Source organism: Lissotriton vulgaris, chromosome 8, assembly GCF_964263255.1.
Source record: "Lissotriton vulgaris chromosome 8, aLisVul1.2, whole genome shotgun sequence".
Taxonomy (NCBI): domain Eukaryota; kingdom Metazoa; phylum Chordata; class Amphibia; order Caudata; family Salamandridae; genus Lissotriton; species Lissotriton vulgaris.
The window spans coordinates 793106765-793123445 of NC_141696.1; the positions used below are offsets into that span (position 1 = coordinate 793106765).

General features: G+C 49.0%; 1 protein-coding gene across 1 annotated transcript in view; it reads left to right on the top strand.

The window, feature by feature from the left end:
* TGFBRAP1 (transforming growth factor beta receptor associated protein 1) overlaps positions 1-16681 on the top strand; it is a 255012-nt gene that overhangs the window by 225928 nt on the left and 12403 nt on the right. The window lies entirely within an intron of this gene.

Genomic DNA, 16681 nt, shown 5'->3' on the forward strand with positions numbered 1-16681 from the left:
GGCCAAAAGCTATGCGGATTGAAGGGCAAGGGATTAAAAAAATTAAGGAACTTTAGTAAAGAGCCTTAAACAGCAGTAGATTTACACAACCTTTATACTAAAATGTGCACAGTTTATTATAAGTGCGTATTTTATCTTCTGAGAGGGTATATATCTTTAAAACATGTCAGGCGGGGGCGTGGCCAAGATGGCGACTTGATCGGACGTCGGACTGCGATGCTTCCCGACCCTGAACCCCTTTCAGCCCCGCTTTTCTCGCCTGTAATCCCCCGGCTACCCCGGCAAATTTCACAGCTGCCCGGGAGCCTAGAGTGACCAGCTTTCTGCCAGGCCCGGGTCATCGACACCCTCCGGAGCCGCCCCCGCCGTGCCTGGGTCCCGCCTGCGAGCGGATGGGAGACAAGAGAGCTGTGAGGAGCTACGGCGGCGGAGGTCCCCTGGCGAAGAAATGGAACAATTGCAACAGGAGGTCATCTGCCTCCGGGAGCAACAGGTGGACATCCAGGCGCACACAGAAGATCTCGAAAACCGCTCCCAGAGGAACACAATACGGGTCCGGGGAGTGCCATCAAAAGCAGAGGGGAACAGCATCACTTGCTACCTACAGGTACTCTTCCGGGAGATTCTGGGTGAACCCACTGACTTTACCATTCGCATTGACCGTGCTCATAGAGTTGGCCTACCGAGACGCGCGCCTGCTCCTCCGCCGGATATCCCTCCTATCTCCCGAACTTCCCCCTTAAGGAAAGGATCCTTCAAGAGGCTCGTCGAAAACCACTTCCAGGGTATACCTGTAGACCTATTCCAAGACCTTTCGGCTATAACCCTCCAGAAGAGGAGGTCCTTCCGAGTGGCGACGACGTTCTTGCGAGACAACGGGTTGCCCTACTCTTGGGGGCACCCTTTTCGGCTCATTTTCAAGTGGAAAGGGGTGCTGCACCAGCTACGCTCCCTCCGAGACACATGTTCCCTCCTGGGACTTGACTTGGCGGAAGTTGACCAACCGGAGGAAACTTCGCCAAGACATTCACAAGACGCCCCCTCGCAGCAATCCCGCGGCGAATGGCAAAAAGTGCGGAGACGTCGTCACATAAAGATGGACCTTAAATCTGACCCGACGATCGTGGCCCAGGAAAAAGCCGGGGCCATACAAGAGGTGGTCAAGGACACAACGGCCCCACCTTGAAGCACTTAGGCCGGGGAATTTGCCTGCACTGCTTTGTACCTATGGGGGCGGGGGAACAGGGCAGGGGGCCATCGAAGTCTCCACTGCCACACATTCCCTTACGTGGGCGGGGGAGCCACGGGGTTCGCCACTGCCACGTTTCCCTCTACGATAAAACTCCACGGACCTGAACTGTGTTCCGATAGGCCAGAGACTATGGTTTGCACTTGGGGACTTCAAGTTGGGGAGCGGTAGGGCGGAGGGGGGCTGGTGGGAGGGTGGTTGGGGTTGGGTAGGGGGGAGGCGGTGGGGGGTTGGGGAGCTGTGGTGGGAGGGACCCGGGGGGGGGGACAGAGTTGAGGAGGGGGGGGGAGTTTGTTGAGGTTGGGTCGGCGGGAGGGAATGTGGGAGGGAACCAGTGTGCCGGGGGGGTCTTGAAGAGTTGGACTGCTCACTACATTCCCCTTTTACATGATGGCATTGTTATCCTCACGTAGCACTTCTTCCATTTGACTTATGATGACAGATCCGAGTTTGTGGATATTGACCCTTAATGTGAAGGGCTTGAACAATCCTGTTAAACAGAGGGCTGTGAGTTCATACTTGGAAAATTCGGGGGCCGAGATTTGTTTATTACAAGAGACTCACCTCCTGCCTAAGGATTGGCATAGAATACGCTCTCACGCCTTCCACCAGCAGTTTTTTTCTTCTCTCCCAGTGAAGAGAGCGGGGGTAGCTATTTTGGTGTCTAAGCGCTTTCAGGGGAGGGTGAGGGACAAGGCAGGGGAGGTCTAAGGCAGGCTCCTAGCTTTACACCTTTCTGATAGAAGACCAGCGCCTGGCGATTGATTCCCTTTACACCCCGAACACAGGGCAGGAGGCTTTTTTGAAGGGTGCCTTTTCAGAGTCGCTTCAATCCCCTGACTCCCTTTTGCTCCTAGGGGGGACCTCAATCTAGTAATGGACACTAACATGGACAGATCAGGACATCGGTATGGGGACACGGGTGCTATTACCACTGCAGACAAGGAATGGCTCCTGGAGAGGGGCCTGGTGGACCTCTGGAGAGCCAAACACCCCACAACAACACAATTTACTTTTTACACCCACGTGCATCGCACCTACGCCAGGTTGGACCACTATCTGGGCTCCTCTGAGCTGATCGCAAGTCTCAAAGACGGTTGCATCGTGCCAGCGGCCCTCTCCGATCATGACGGGGTTGAGCTTTTGCTCACGGTTCCCAAATCTATCCGCCCCCTGGGTCGTGGCGGTTGCGCGAAACCCTCCTACAGCGACCGGAAGTTGCTAAGCAGCTTCACAAATGCATTACTGAATACCTGACTATTAACGACACTTCGGAGACATCGGTCTCGGCCCTGTGGGGAGCCCTGAAATCGGTGGCCCGAGGTGAACTTATCGCGATAGCAGCAGCAGAAGCTAAAATCCGCAAGGCGAAAAGGGAGGATCTCACCGCTCAGGTCTCTGAACTTGAGAGGGTCCACAGCCGCACCGGGGCTCCGCGGGTGTGGAGACAGTTGAAAGCGGCCAGAGCTCAGTTAGCCAGCCTAGATACGGACAGGGCGGAATTTGCTGCTCTTCGCCTCCGTCACGCTTACTACGTCGGGGCTAACAAGACTGGCCGCTTACTTGCTAGCGCCCTGAGGGCGAATTCCCAACGCTCGAAAATCTCCAGCCTCAAAGACGACTCTGGCTTTGACATCGATGGGGAGGCCCAGGTCGCGGAGGCGTTTCGGACTTTCTATGCCTCTTTATGCCGATACTGTATCAACTAAGGACGTCGATGCCTATGTGGAGTCTGCAGGGGTCACCGCGCTGTCCCAGGCGAGCGCGGATGCCTTGAACGCCCCCATCCGCCTAGATGAGGTGCTGGCTGCTATATCCCGCATTTGCCCTCTCAAATCCCCTGGGCCGGACGACTTTTCAGCCAGTTTTTATAAAACCTTCAGCCAGTTACTGGCTCCTATTCTCACCCGGCTCTTCAACTCCTTTGAAGGCCCAAGCTCCATCCCCCGGATATGCTGGCGGCCGAAATAGTGGTGCTGCCTAAACCGGGCAAGAAACCCACACACTGCTCTGCGTTCCGCCCTATCTCCATTCTCAACCTGGACCTGAAGCTTTTTACAGGTATACTGGCCGCTCGTCTCGGTCCATGCCTACCTGGGATCTTGGAACCCGACCAGTCGGGCTTTGTCCCAAATCGCCAATGTAGCGATAACACCAAACGGATACTTCACCTGGTTGACAAAGCCCATTTCCAGAACTGCACTGCTGGCCATCGATGCTGAAAAAGCATTCAACCGGGTCGACTGGACTTATTTACGAGTCCTGACGCGCTTTCGGCTGGGGACCGCTTTCAGTCCTGGATCGCGAGCTGTTATCACTGCCCTCAGGCTCGGGTCCGCCTGGGCGGCCTCCGTTCGAGCCCCTTCGAGATCCAGCGCGGTACGAGGCAGGGGTGCCCTCTCTCGCCTCTTCTGTTTGCTCTGTACGTAGAACCACTTGTGCAAAAGATCCGCGATAACCCTGATATCCAAGGCATTACCTTCGGCCGGGAACCCCACGCGATTGGTCTCTACGCCGACGACATCATATCCGCTCTCTACTGCCCGGACTGCTCAATCCCCGCCTTTCTGAGGGAACTGGAGTCCTTTGGAGCCATATCCAGCTTCAAAATCCATAAGGGGAAATCCCTGATACTGCCACTGGGCAGAAATGCCCACACACAAACCAACAGTGCCGGCATATGGAGGAGGCTTACAGACAACCACACACCTCCCATACTTAGGGGTTACCCTCACCTCCTCTACAGACTAGACGGTCGCCCTTAACTACACGACCCTCACCTCCCAGATTCGGACCGATCTCACGCGTTGGTCCAAGCAGCCCCTCTCCCTGCTGGGGCGCGTTGCGGCAGTGAAGATGTCGACTCTGCCAAAGATTTTGTACATTTTTCAGACCATTCCGGTACTACCCCCGGCTGGCGCCATCGCAACCCTACAGGCTGCTCTCCACCATTTCATCTGGGAGGGAAAGCGACCACGCTTTCATAAACAGCTAGCGTACCGGAGCATGGATGAGGGGGTCTCGGGGTCCCCAACCTTCTGCAATATTTTCAAACCTCCTAACTCCGCTATTTGGTGGAGTGGTATAGGCCTGAATCTGAAAACTGGTGGTTATTTCAGGATAGGGCAATGGCCCAGACATCCCTTTGGAAGGTTCCGTTCCTCCTCCGGCAGAACAGGCCGCGGTATCTCCTGAGGTCACCCATCACTCGCACTATCATGCGTGTCTGGGATGCGGTTGCCGTCAAGAGAGGGTTGACGACTTTTCCTTCCCCACTCACCCCCATTCTGGACAACCCGGAATTCCCACAAGGCACTGACCCTCGCGCCTTCTCACAGTGGTGCGGCACCAGCTGCCACTCCGCTGGTCACCTTTTTGATCTGCAGGGCTTTATTCCCCTCTCTGATATATCACAGGGTTACGATGTTGTCTCCCCCCACCTTTTCCAATATTTTCAGATACGGCATTGGCTCACGCGCCCGGACTACGCCCCCCTGGTTGGTAGGCGAATGACTGACTTCGAGAAGTGGCTGGTGACGAAAGACTCGGATAGGCATCTTATATCGGACCACTACAAAATGCTCACACCCCCCATCACACCGGGCAGAGTGGCGGGTCAAAAGCGCTGGGAGGCGGAACTGGGGAGGGCCCTGACAAGCAGGAAATGAAGTTACATATATGACAGGTCCTCCCACACCACACGCAACACCGCAGGCAGGGAAGCGCCAGTGAAATTGGCCATGTATTGGCACCTTACTCCGGTCCGGCTCAATAGGGGAAACCCAACCCGTAGCGGGCTGTGCTGGAGGGGATGCAGGGAACGGGGCACTTTGACTCATCTCCTCAGGGAATGCTGTGAAGTCCGATACTATTGGAAAGCAGTCCTGGATGACATTGACTCTACATTCGACACTGAAATCCCGAGATTCCCAGCCTACACCATCCTAGGCCTTCCCAATGCACTCACCTTCCCCCTGAAATCTCCCCGGGGTCGCCAGATGGGGACTGCCATGCAAGCCGCAACACAACACGTTTTGTCGCTCTGGGGTTCGACCACTAGGCCCACTCACACCGAATGGCTGCATAAAATCTGGTTTACACTGGGTATGGAACGCATTCAAGCTACACTTACACACACCACGGCCGAGTTTCAGAAGGTCTGGCTACCACTGCTGTCCCTCCTTTCCACTGAGTTCAATGAAGTCACTTGCCCCAGATATCTCCGACTACTATGCCTTACAGAGGCTCCACGTGACCCCCTTTGCTCCCATGAGTAATTGCACTACCCAATATATGGACGCCTTCACGACTGTCTTACTGGTATGGCACACTGGTTGGGGTGGCAGTAAGTTGGGGGCGGGGTAGGGTTCCTGGTTTCTGTTCTTGCAGTTTTGTTTTTTCACCACGCTTAACACTTGCGGCCTGGGCACTGTACCTCGCTAACAGTCTGACTTACAGAGAAGACATGTCTGTCTGTCTCGACCGCTTTCTATGCATGCCGCCTTTCTATTGCACTGTAATGCCTGTTTTCGCTCTTGAAATCAATAAAACAAATTTCAAATTGAAAACATGTCAGGCGTTCAGGCATGAGTGTACATTAACTGGTTACATAAATGCAGAAATATACACATTTCAGGTTAATTTGTTCACAAAACCTAAAATAAATATGGTAAAACTTGCAAAAACAAATTATGGATAAATATAGACGGAAATTACAAAAATATAAATACCATAAAACTGGGAGCCCTATCTATAACTAATATGTCTCTTACAGATGCATCATTACTGAAGGTAAGTAACTTGTTCGTTAATTATCAAATACATTTGTATCTAAAAATAAAAAATATATATTTACATGATTATTAAACAATTTAATAATTACCAATACATATTTATTCATGTATTACCTTCCCACACTGTACCCCACAAACCTAGCAGCCCCGCTTAAAATATAACTGAAATAAGTATAACACAATTACCATAATTAATAATCAATTCAATAATTATTAATACATTTAATTATTACTTTATTAACTTCACATCCTATGCCCATGCAAACTCAGCAGTGCACATCTAATATTTAACTTACAAAATATAATGAATACACAATTTACATAATTAATAATCCATTAAATAATAAATGAATAATTAATTGTTAATTATTACTCAACTTCCCTCCTTATATCTCTACAAACCCAGCAACCAGCACCTAAAAACTAAAATATATAATTGACACAATATATATAAATAATTAACAAAATAATTAATACATTAAAAATTAAATGTTCATTATACTTAATCATTTTCCCACCCTATACCCCTGCAAACTGACCGATTCGATACGACATGAATTACTAGTAACAATAATTACATTAAAAATTATTAATCACTTAAAATGACAAACTCTTTAAAAATATTAATGACACACAATAAAACATAACATTTATATATTACCTAAAATATTTAGATAATTAAAAAACAATATTTTTGGCAACTATATTATTGAAAACGATATTAACAGACATTCTTGAAAACTATATTACTTACCCAAAAATCTATTTTCTTGACATATTTCTGCGTCACAATATTTTTGTATTGCGCTATTTTATTTCCGTGATTTCTGCAACTCAGTATATTGTCTGCATACCCACCTCCAGACCAATTTATCTGGCGTTCTGTTATTTGTCCTTTCTCTTGCCTATTGGAAGGCCAAACTTTTGGCACAGTTAAGTCATCTTTCATCCCTTTTGACCTTCTTACATTTAGCCAGATTAGCCCTCGCTGTTCAAGTTGGCAGTTGTGATGAGATTTCTGAAAGGGTTTCAACATATGCCCCTTCCTCTCTCTCTTTGGCATGCCCTAATGGGATCTCAATCTGATCTTGACATATGTGATGTGCCACTTCGCAGTGGTCCTTGGCAGCTCCTTACCATTCAGACTGTGCTCCTCTTTGCCCTCACTCCACCACGGTACGAATGAGCTTCAGGCTCTTTCAATTGACCATACTATGCCTTCTTCCCAGACAAACTGGGAAACGCAGGGCAAACTCAGGTATCACAATTTGAAGATCCATTAGTGTTTGTCAGAAGGTATTGAAAGGGCATATGGGAAGTGATTCATTTTAGGGGGTCTACACCTAATTTGGCATTTCGATGTTAACATGATAACTTGTGTTGACAGGGTGAGGAGCAATCAGTGAAAGGTCTTTACCTTTAAGTTTTGATTCCTAATTTTTATAATCCGTTGAACTGCATCCAGTTAATTATTTTTGGGCGTATTCAGAATTCCTACTTGCCCTGTAGAAGCGACAACTTAATAGGTCACGAAACACATGTTGGCTTAGCAGGACTTGAAGGGAACCTTGCATCATCCAAAGTAGCATAGTTTTTTCATTAGGGGTTCCCTTTCACCTTTTTAGGTCGAGCTGGTTTAAGCAGCGCGAAACGCTGCTCTCCAGCGAAGACCTCATTGTTATCCACTTGCTCTGGAACTGGGACAGTGGATGGGCACGCGCAGGGCCGTCGGCGATTTTAGCATGTGTGCGTGCATGTACAGTCCAGCGCCGTGCACATCTCCTGTCCCAGTTCCAGAGCAAGTCAGCCTCTCGCAATCGCGTGCACACGCACGCACACACAGTCACACACGCGTGCACACACCCCCACTCACCGGGCTCTTTTCTCGCTGCGCTGCTACAGGCTCCGTCACTCCGCCAGGTGATGCGGCGGAGTGACGGAAGCCGCATCACCTGGCACACCTGGCTTCCCTCACTCATGGGAGCCCCGCAGTTGCATCGGCGGCCTCAGATGCCACTTCTTTACATCTGCTGGCACACACTGGGCTCTCCCTCAGGCATGGGAGCCCCGCGTCAACACTGCTCCCTTCACACCTGTTGTGGGGCGGAAGTTCCGCCCCACGACAGGCGTGACGCTCCCAAACTTCCGGTTTTCGGGCCGGCGGCGGAAGCCCAGTGCTGTTCTTCGGAGTGCACGGACATTCAGATGAGGCGCAAGAAGGTGAGCTTTTGTGTTTGTCGCTCCACCTTGGCATGTCTTGTTGAATTCTATCGACCCCATCTTGCAGTTGACAGATGTTAGTTATACAGTACTGCAGTTCCAGGATGAATAGCCGCCATCACCACCCTGAACAATTTCAGCTGCCATAAAAATGGACTGCAGATTCATATCTCCAGTTTAAAGAGAGCATGTTTTCGGTTAAATCCTGTGGACACATCGCAACCCATTTAAAACATTTGTAGTACCCATGTGAAGTTATCATTTACCTCACGAAATATACCCCTGAATTTACAATGCATTCGATAATCATGCCCTCATTCTGTTCTTGTTTCGTTTCAAGTAAATGTTACAGTGACGTTTTCACCAGCATTAGGAGGGGGGGGAGGGGAGGCATAGCTCCCCCGGGATCATAGCGCAATCTCATCCCTTCAATAAGTGGGGGAGTATTGTCTTCACAGGGTCCGGTGTGATCCATACAAGAACGGAGGCAAACTTTGCAATACTTGTTACTTTTGCATGCTTAGTTTCTAGGAATTTAATTATTTGGTGGAGAGTTCCTCCCTTAGGCCTAAGCAGTCTTTTGGGACTGGAATTTAGACAGAAAACAGTATTATTTATGCTGAAGCATTCATACTTCACTCAGTGAAGTGAGACTCGCACCCGATAAACACGTTAAATGAGACTTGGAGGTGCCTGCTGCTGGTGCGTAAAACCACCCTGCAGTGGGGGAGGGGCCCAGTGGAAGGCTATTACAGATTAGTGGGTGTGGGGGCTTCCAGGTGCTTTCCTGCAGATATTGCTTTAGTTTTGAGAGGCCCAGGCATGCCAGCGCAGTTGCCTGTTGTGCACAGAGTGCACGGCAGTGAGGAGACAGTGCAGGCCCCCACACTGCTATTTTGCTTAAGAGATTCTAAGCAAAAACACCTTATAATTTAGCAATTTATATTCACTGTCACTTTAACATAATTTGTCAGTCAAACACAGACCCCTCGCAAATAAATGCAACAATCATAAATGCATATAATCCCGTTTTTTTATCAGTATAATACAACGTTCTATTGCTTTGTGTTGTTTTTTAATTGTTTTTTTCTCACTCATTCATCTAAATTCTGATGGTGCATGATTGCTAATATATACTGTATACTTTTTAGAAAAGAAAAACAATATAAAAAAGAATGTCATTTGCAATACTAATAGCTCTAAACAATGTCACTGTGAGACCTATTGCATTGTAAATGCTTGTTTGTCCATTGAAATGGTTGGAGGTATGTTTGCATCTTGTTGTGGTTTAACTGTAGCAGATGAAAGGTAAATGGTGGGCATTTAACTCTTTCCTTTTCTTTTTTTTCTTCAAACTTATGGCATTGATTGTCTGCAAAGAGATTTCTAAATAGGATACACTCCTATTTACAATAATAAGACCCACACATATTCTTAGTTTGAAGATGTGAAGAAAGGATTGGATTAGTGTTTTGCTTGGTCCTGATCCTGCTTCCCATTGCTATTTGCCTATATTGGTCAAGCTTTCGATGAAGTCAAACTAGTGTGTTATAGGAGATGAACTGGCACGTTTTACATGGTTGACTGTTGCATTCTAAATATTTTTTTAAGTTATTGCAAGGACTGCTATTCTTCTGGCAGGCATGTTTGTGAATGGCTCACATGCAGTGTTCTCATGTGTTTTTCACTTTGAGGGGTTAGCATGTCTCTACATGTTGCCACTGAATGGGATCACAGTGATTTACACATGATGTTGCCATGTGTTCAAAACCGTGTTTCAGCACTTATAGTTTCAAGTTTAATTTTAGAAATTAAAGTTGAACTTAACGATACAGGAGCTGTATAATGAGCATGTTCTGCACCAGCGCATAATCTCGGAAGGTATCCATGCACCCATTTTTGCTTTCTGCGTCACTAGCTCAGTGAATGTACAAGTTTGGACATCTCTGGCATACCGAGCAGTTAATATATCCCTAACAGGCTGCAAATTTAGTAACAGCTGCTGTAGACCGCCCTCATCGCTGCCACCGATGACATCCGAACCCTGATGGACAACGGAGAAACAGCGGCCCTCATCCTACTAGACCTCTCCGCGGCCTTCGACACCGTCTGCCACCGCACCCTAGTGCAGCACCTCAGCAACGTCGGAATCCAGGAGAAGGCGCTGGAATGGATCATCTCCTTCCTCGACGGAAGAACACAGAGAGTCCGTCTACCACCGTACAAGTCAGAGGCCACCAAAGTCATCTGCGGCGTCCCTCAAGGATCCTCGCTGAGCCCAACCCTCTTCAACGTCTACATGAGCCCCCTCGCGGCCATCGCACGTCAACACAACCTCAACATCATCTGCTACGCCGACGATACCCAGCTGATCCTCTCCCTGACCAACAACCCCGCCGCCGCCAGAGCCAACCTTCACGAAGGAATGAAAGAGGTAGCCGAGTGGATGTCGACCAGCCGCCTGAAGCTGAACTCGGACAAGACGGAAGTCCTCATCCTGGGATCCTCGCCCTCCGCCTGGGACGACTCCTGGTGGCCCCCGCCCTGGGCACCGCACCCAAACCGACAGACCACGCACGCAACCTGGGCTTCATCCTGGACTCCTCCCTCTCCATGACCAAGCAAGTCAACGCCGTCTCCTCGTCATGCTTCAACACCTTGCGCATGCTACGGAAGATCTTCCGGTGGATCCCCACCGAGACCAGGAAGACTGTCACCCAGGCACTCGTCACCAGCCGTCTGGACTACGGCAACGCCCTCTACGCCGGAACCACCGCCAAGCTCCAGAAGAGACTCCAACGGATCCAGAACGCCTCAGCCAGACTCATCCTCGACATCCCACGACACAGCCACATCTCCGGACACCTAAAAGACCTGCACTGGCTCCCGGTCAACAAGAGAATCACCTTCCGTCTCCTTACCCACGCACACAAAGCTCTTCACGACCAAGGCCCGAGCTACCTCAACAACCGCATCAACTTCTACGCTCCCAAACGACACCTCCAATCAGCCAGTCACACCCTCGCCGCCGTCCCCCGCATCCGAAGAACGACAACAGGAGGAAGGTCCTTCTCCTACCTGGCCGCCAAGACCTGGAACTCCCTCCCGACCGACCTGCGCCTGACCCAAGACCACCTCGCCTTCAGGAAGAAGCTCAAGACCTGGCTGTTCGGGTAGCAGCAGCACCCCCCCCCCCCCCCCCCCCCCCCCCCTAGCGCCTTGAGACCCTCCGGGTAAGTAGAGCGCTCTATAAATGCCTATGATTGATTGATTGATAGGAAGCTGGCTCTGTATATACTATACCAAAGTAAGATATAGTGTGCACAGAGTCCAGTGGATCCCCAAAGGCTTACAGAAGTTAAAGAAGATAATACCTTACTCTCTATTTGTGGTAGTGTGGGTGAGCATTAAGGCTTTATCAGAGGGTAGTGTTAAGCATTTATTGTACTTACTCAGGTAAGAAATGAAGTCACACACTCATACTGAACTCAGACCAATTGTTTGTATCAAAAAAATTTCTTTGTAGTATTTGATTTATAGAACCAAGCAGGACTTGGTACAGGTAAATATTATTGTGTTTTTCAAGACCGATTCTTCAAAAGCAAGCTGGATGAATAATGCCTTTTCTTACAGGAATGCAATGTGCAAATACCGTTGTAATTACTTTTGGATTACTTTCAGGATTACGTTTTCTACTCAGTGTGATATGCCTAGATATCACACTGGGACCTTTCCTGGATAAAAGGCAAGTAGAGCAGTTTCTTAGATTTCCATAAAAAACACCCTCATCGCTTAGAAGTTTTTCAGAGGAAAACAGTCAATACAGTCCTATGGGGAAAAATAGGGTAAACATTTTGCAGGTAAGTAAACATTTTTGGGGATTTCTGGGGTTAGAACGAGGGTTCCCCCAGGGTCAAGGATGCACTCCAAAAGCACCCTCAGCAGCACTAGGGCGGTCGGGTGCAGTGTGCTAAGGCCCAGTATTCGCCTATGGGGATAGGGGGGCCATTGGATGGTGGCTGCTTACGAGCAGGCCACGAGGTTGAGGGAGCAAAGCTCCTGGAAGTGAGCTCAGGGCAAAGGGCGATCCAAGATGGCACACAAGGTGCACCCACAGTGGCACAGGGGTGGCCAGATAGAGGGTGCTGGATCGACGTCTGGAGCACTGTTCGTTTCAATGGGGAAGCTCCGGGCAGAAAAAACACTGCAGGCTCAGGCATGAAGATCTTCTGGAGGCGACCCCGGTAGGAGAGGTAAGTTGGGAAGTTGAGGGATGCCAGGACACTGTTGGTTAGGCCACCGAAGGACGTGGGTCGTCGGGTGCAGGGCTGTCTTTTGCCATCAGGTTTTTCGTACCGGCTCCGGGTGCGGTCCGGAGGATCCTCCAGATAGGGACTGCAGGCATCGTCAGGAGACTTGAGGTAGGTCAGGGACCACAAGATCCCAGGTCAGGATCGTCTGGGAGACCTCCTTGTGGTGTTGGGCCACTCTAACTTGGGCAGTGAGCGTGTGGTGCAGACTCGCGGATTTGGCTGGAGCCGGAGTCTGTTTCTTGAGCAAGTCTGGTGCTCATGGGAGACAGTCTTTTAAGGGAAGACACAACAAGTCCTCTGGGTTCTGGGGGGATGCTGGGTGCAGGACACGCCTGGATTCTTCTAGGGCAGGCCATGGTCTGGACAGGCTGGTAGGGCTGGGGCCAAGGCAGTTTGTGTCCTCCTTCTTCCTTCAGCACCTTCTTCTTCTTGCTTGTCTGAGGAGGCAAGGTTCGGGGTTGCCCCTAAATCCTACATTTAGGGGCGTTTCAGATAGATACAGGTTGGGACCAATGGATCCCTTCCCTGGGGTGCGTACACCTCCCCTCTTATATCACCCTCCAGTGGGAGGGAGCATAAGCCTCAATTTGGTTGGCTGGGTCTCCCCATCTTCAAGATGGCGGGGACTGAGAGTTGACTGAACCGGGCCCGGGAAAAGCTGCACTAGCTTGTCGCTTCGTGAAAACGCCGCACACGGCTTACGATACTAATTATATTTGGAACCGCACCAGGTTTTCCTGCTACTGAATTGATATGGCACACTTCTGACCATAGAAGTTTCGAAAGTTTGGTGAAAGACACCGAGTGATTTCCGAGCCCGTCTTAAAACGCATATGCTGTCTAAATATATATATAAGGACTTTCACCGCTTCTGGACGCACTCACACTAGTGCTACTAGAGAAGGCCCGGCTGGGTTGGAATTATCACCAGCTAAGCGACCTTCGGATGTTGACACGGCCATCTAGCCCTGATGAATCGCAAAGGCGATGAAACACGTGTCGGCTGGCTGTAATCTTCATTAAAGACTCCAAGATTTACTCATCTTGTGGAACTTGTTAACTTCTGTCAATTGGTGCTCTGGAACATGCTTGTATATTGTCATTGTACAAAACGTCTTTACTTTACAGAGTGCTGCGGCAAACCGTTTACTTATTAGGAGTAGTTTACTTACTCATAGGAGTGGTTTGGGTTTGTCCACTCGCCGTACAGCACCTAGAAACTCTTGTTTTCTGAAACTTTATGCGTATAAACAGGCAGTGCACCCTTTTACTGATCAAAAACCTCCGTTCTTCTAGGGACTGAGAGTTGTGCCTCACCTCCCCCTTTTGAGGGGTAGGGTTGCAAAAGGTGGGCACACCCCTTATCCTATCTTGGTTTTTCCGATGATTCTTCTGCCCAAAGTGGGGGTCAGAACCGGTGGGGGCCAGTTGCTGGGAGCAGCAAATGGCTGGGTCAGCTCACCAAGGCGGCAAACCTTTAAATCTTCCTCTACGTGGACCCTGCCCAACCTGCGGGAGAAGGCTTGGCACCTCTGCCCAGGATGTGCATTGTTTCAAGACCCCAAGAGCAGGAGGGTCTCGGCCCAGGGTTCCAGAAACATGTCTGGGGGTGGCAGACAGTAGTAGCCAGTCAGGCAGGACACTAGATTTATTTCAGTGGGCATCTCTAAGAGGCCCTCTGAGTTCATTTGGCATTACATCCCACACTGGCATCAGTGTGGGTTGAATGTTCTGAGAAGTTTGATATTAAAGTACCCAGTTGTCAGTAAAGCCATTATGGTGCTGAGGACATCGTAATGACAAACTCCCATACCATGTACTCTTTATGGCTTTACTGCACACAATGTCTAAGAATGGACTCGCCAGTGGTATAGTGCACCCAGCTAGAGGGTTGGCTTACCTATGCCATAGGCAGTGGGTTGTAGCCATGGCACAGAGAGAGAGATTGTGAGAGAGAGCGAGATAGAAAGTGAGATAGTGAGGTTGAGTCGGAGAGATTGTGAGAGAGTGTGTGTGTGATTGAGAGAAATATTGAGAGATAGATATTAAGATATTGTGAGAGAGAGATTGTGAGAGCGATTTAGAACGTCAGAGCCTCTAACTGTGCCACAATATGTGCTGCAGTCCTCTGATTCCTTCCCTGGTCACCATGCCTTTTACATGTGGCCAGAGATTTGCCAATTGGGTGTGCAACAGAACTGTTTTAGGAAAACAAACATAGGCCATGGGCACCTGGTTGGCAGGAACCCAGGGCACACTTAGTCAAAGAGCATCAACATCAGTCAAAAAGTGGGGGGCAACCATGCAAAAAAGGCCCCTCTCCTACAGCTACATGTGGACCCATTCGAAACATATTGATGTCCATTTTCAGAGCTTTGGGATGTAAATCTAAGAACAGAGTGTTGGGTGTCGCACATTATCAGAGTACATTGATATTGTGAGGTATTTTCAAAAAAAATCTTTTTTGCCACAAACTCGATCACTGAACTTTCAGAGAGAAAAGCTCCAGTTTACTCGTAGTGAATGAGAATGACATTATGGCAACAATTCTTACCCTTGCCTGAGAGCAGACTCGGAGACCAGGTGCAAGTCTGCTTCCAGACACACAGCAGCATGCATAGAAAGGCTGGCTGACCCCCCAAAGATAAGTATGCAAGCAAAGATCTGGGGGCAAGGGAATTAAGGTCTTGGCCATAAAGATACATTGGGTGTTTTACCATGCCCCTAAGTTGGGAATACAATGAGCATTCATCATGGGCAAGTGCTTAAGAATAAGCACTGCACTTAAACTACATTGATGCCAGAGAATGCTGAAGCACAATACGTGCAGACAAAATTCAGTAGTTTGCAGCTTCCATTGAAAAACAATATTCACTTTGGTGGGGCTTCATTGGTTCTATTCCGTTTTGACTGGAAACCATACATACAATTCTAACGTTAATCCTAGCTCTGTTGTGTGCTCTGCACTTGCATCAGTTTGCAGTGCTCACAGGAACATGCAGTGTTGCCTGTACAAAGTGTGTAATTTTCTATTAATTTGTTTGTGTACATCTGTAGAAAAAGTAATGTTGGGTGGCTTAAAACTGTGACCAGTCTGTACAAAGCTATCATAAAGCTAAATACGATCTCTTGAGTTTGTTAACGGAAAGTTGCATGTAGATTAGTTCACAGGTAGAAACGTATAGGCGGGAGAGGGGGTCCCACAAGTTTTAATTTGGTTTGCATTTAAGATTGAGAATGATTGAAAAACCAGAATGGCAAGAAAGTTGCCTGAAGCCTACACCATGCAATTGGTAATAATTTGGGGCTGTACTCTGTGATCAATTAATTTATTAATTGTGGGTTTGTAATGCGCTAGAATCGACTCCCGAAGGAGTATCTCTGCGCAGTAGACCGCTGAGGAACCCGTCCTGGCTTTCCCTGTGAGATGGTCCCTACTGGGTATCTCCAAGGTGTAACCAGGCATCCCCGGCGTATGTGGGGGGCCGTTGTGGAGATGAGGCAAGCTAATGCCCAGAGTTGCCGAGTGTGATCCCTGGTTAGAGTAGGCACCGAGGTGAGAATTATCGAGTCCGCTGACCCTGGTCCACAACCCTGCCGCGTCGGGAAATGAACCCTGGTCCTAGGCCTTCCTCTGCTCTCGGGTCTGCCGCCTCTAACCAGTGAGCCACACCACTCCAATGGTGGTAGAAAGTCTAAGCACATGTTCTGACTAAAGGCCATACCTTGTGCCCAGTGGGCTCAGGAAGCTTGAGGACTTTGTGATGGGTGTCAGTGAAAGCTGTACTCTACTTCTAAGTAAATTTGACATGGCCAAATGCTTTGGCCATCAGGTTTTGGAGTCAGATGCGCTAGGTGGTGGGCCTAACAAATGGCTGGGACTTGCATCCTGTAGATATAGATACCAACTTCTATCATCACAAACCCCCAGAAATGCAGAAAATCTTTGATCTGCATTGTGAGATCTCATCGATAATCATTTGAATGATCTTCCGCTGTCTGCTTGGACCCGGAGCACTGTTTATAGATCTGTTGTTCATGCATCATAACCCAGTGTGATGAAATCAATTGTCTATAGTATTAATGACAACCCCCTGGATTTGTCT